Here is a 2,839-nt window from a genome sequence, read left to right as displayed (position 1 = left end):
ACACAATGCATAAAAAAATTGTCATAGAACTTATAGAATACAACAATTTTTTTATAAATTAATTTTTTTCACTTCCAACATCAGAATTATTAAACAAGAGTTAAGCACTCTTTGTAATTATATTGCATTATATGTACAAATAATGTAAATAGAGATATTTATGTGAAAATTTAAAGAAAGGAGAATGAGAGAGATCTATTAATAAATTATTGTATTATTTTTTATCATGTTGAATTCTCTTCTACAATTAAATAATGCATTGGATATAAATACATATTATTTGCTTATATATCTTCATAATTATATGTCGTGGATAATTAGTGTTATATAATAACGTTAGTATACGTATATTGTCTTGCTTTAATTTATTAACTACAACAACAGCTGATAATAATTATTGTTATATGACACCCTAACAATTTATATACATATAACAGTAATTCGCAATTTGCGTCATCGGCTAATTGTACGATTAAATCGATTAAATTGAAATGTAATATTTACAAAATTTAAATAATAAATAAAATCTTGTAATTTACCTCAGTATATTATATCTTTCGTACATTTATGTTTAATCAATCGCGTATGTAGTATTGTTTCTATAGTAACCGAGTAATCATGGCTGTTTTCTAGAAGTGAATTCAAACGCAAAGCGTGTTACTAATATTGAAGTGTTTTTGGAATAAATTAAATTACACGATATTGAGTTAATCTAAATGAAAAATGGTCGGTATACCGTGCTCTTGTGCTAACGAAAAGCTTTCGGATTACGAGGACGACAAATTGTCCGCGCTTGGTCCGCGTACAAACGATGTTTATCGAACCTACAATCTTCCATCAAGATTCATATATCCAAGTGAGTTGTTTGGAATATACTGGATACTGATATTTGTTATATGATATTTCATCTCGAGTTAAATTCTCTAGCAAAATAAGATAATTGAAAAAAACATTCAGTATACAAATGTGTAGAAACAACTGAATTTCGTTTTTCTCGGACGTAATTCAATGCGATTTACGTATTACCGCTTTCAAACTCAATATTGCAAATTCAACTGCGTAATACGATGACCCGCTGGCTCTTTTTTCAATTATACTGCTACGTAAATCTGATATTTTTTTTTCATGCTTTTTAGATATCTTACGGATACATTTTTAAAGTTTCCTGCGTTACCTATATAAACATAATAAAAGAATAAAAAAGCTGCGCATAAATATCATAAATGAATTACATTAAAACACGACAATGTGTCATGTAATATAAACGCAAAAAATAACTTTATTAAAATTTTATTAAATAAATGTATGAGAAACAACAAGCTGAGTTGCCAAAGGCAAGATTATTTTTTAATATAAATAATAGATAAAATTAGTTGCAGATACAAAAGAGATAATACATTGCTTAACTGTATATTCTGGTTCAGAAGTCGCAAGTAGTTATAGCATGATAATGTTCAGCTATTAATAAGCTGGCGAAGCCGATCACTGCACTCGTCGAATCTTATCTGCCCACAAGCATTTTTATGTAATGAACCCTTTGCAAGTAACTCGTCGCAAATCGTATAATGTGGACCGAGCGGCGCCTCAATTTTTTATCGTCGCATGTTGTATAAAGTGTGAGATTCTGATACAGTCTTGTTATTCGTCACTGATAATTTCTCGTCGTTTTCCGGTATGCAATCGGCTGTTTGCAGTAGAAAATAAACGATTTTCAATCATTAATTTATATAACATTGAAAATTTTTTGGAGAAACATTTCTGCTAGAATATTTTTAATATGGTTTTTATTTTTATTATTTTATTTAATTAAATTTGATGGTATATTTTAGGTTTAGGTTTTATGAATGTGTTTTCAATCCGCGAATAATCGACATACAATTTAAATAACTAGAAGATATATTTAAAATTTATATATAAATTTATTCATAAATATTATTAGGTTTAAAAATATTATATCAAATTTTAGATCGTATTTGGCTTTTTTTATTTGATTCATTTTTTATTATTAAACTTATCATAGTGCGGTAAATTATCATATTATTTTATAAAAATGTTATTTTAAGTTTATTATTTTTTTAATCATTAAAATGTGATTTTATACATATACACGCACAAACGCATATACATGTGCACAATAGGTGTTCAACATATTCTCGTACCTGCAGTTACAATTAAAGGACATACTGATTTAAATAATACGAGAAATATTTATGTATATATTATGTTATTGATCATATTTAATTTCAAAAAGCTATTTAAATTCTATTCATGTAGTAAAGCTTGCTTATAGTCGGAAATTAATTGACACAGTTGAAAAATGTTAAATTTTCACATATCCTAAGTCCTAAACGGTCTAATCAAATTTTTGTGTTAATTTAATATAAGATCAATGTAGTAGGAAGTAATACAAATATTATCTAAAAAATTAACACAAAAACGTGAAACTGATGCAATTTACACAAAGTAATCATATTTTTTCATAAAAATTAATACTAGACATAATTTATACCATGTTAACTTGACATATTTCAATAAATTTAACATTGCAATATATTAAATGAACACATTTTATTCATTTATTTTAGAATTTATCTTTTAAAAGACATTATTTTTATGTATTTTTATTTATTTATTTACTCATAAATTGTGTTATTTCAACACTAAAAATATTGAATATTAATTTAAAATGTTTAAATAACAATTACATTATGTTAAATCACATTGTGTTGAATTAATATTCCGATATATATTAACAATTCAACACAAAATTTTAACGAAGACTTGTGGACCGTCTCTAACAAATACGAAATGTATTTTATCAAAGTAAAATAAAAAACGA

General features: G+C 25.5%; 1 long non-coding RNA gene across 1 annotated transcript in view; it reads right to left on the bottom strand.

The window, feature by feature from the left end:
* The window catches only part of LOC108751240, a 1,989-nt gene extending 1,198 nt beyond the window's left edge, over positions 1-791 (bottom strand). Inside the window, exons 1-2 of the long non-coding RNA XR_001939474.1 lie at positions 737-791; positions 540-629 (exon numbers count right to left, since the gene is read on the bottom strand). This is a non-coding gene — a long non-coding RNA (uncharacterized LOC108751240). The remainder of the gene's footprint in view (positions 1-539; positions 630-736) is intronic.
* Positions 792-2,839: the final 2,048 nt, after the last annotated feature.

This window comes from Trachymyrmex septentrionalis, unplaced genomic scaffold, assembly GCF_001594115.1.
Source record: "Trachymyrmex septentrionalis isolate Tsep2-gDNA-1 unplaced genomic scaffold, Tsep1.0 scaffold42, whole genome shotgun sequence".
Lineage (NCBI taxonomy): Eukaryota > Metazoa > Arthropoda > Insecta > Hymenoptera > Formicidae > Trachymyrmex > Trachymyrmex septentrionalis.
Note: the sequence above shows the minus strand (reverse complement) of the source record. Positions and strands in the feature narration are given on the sequence as shown.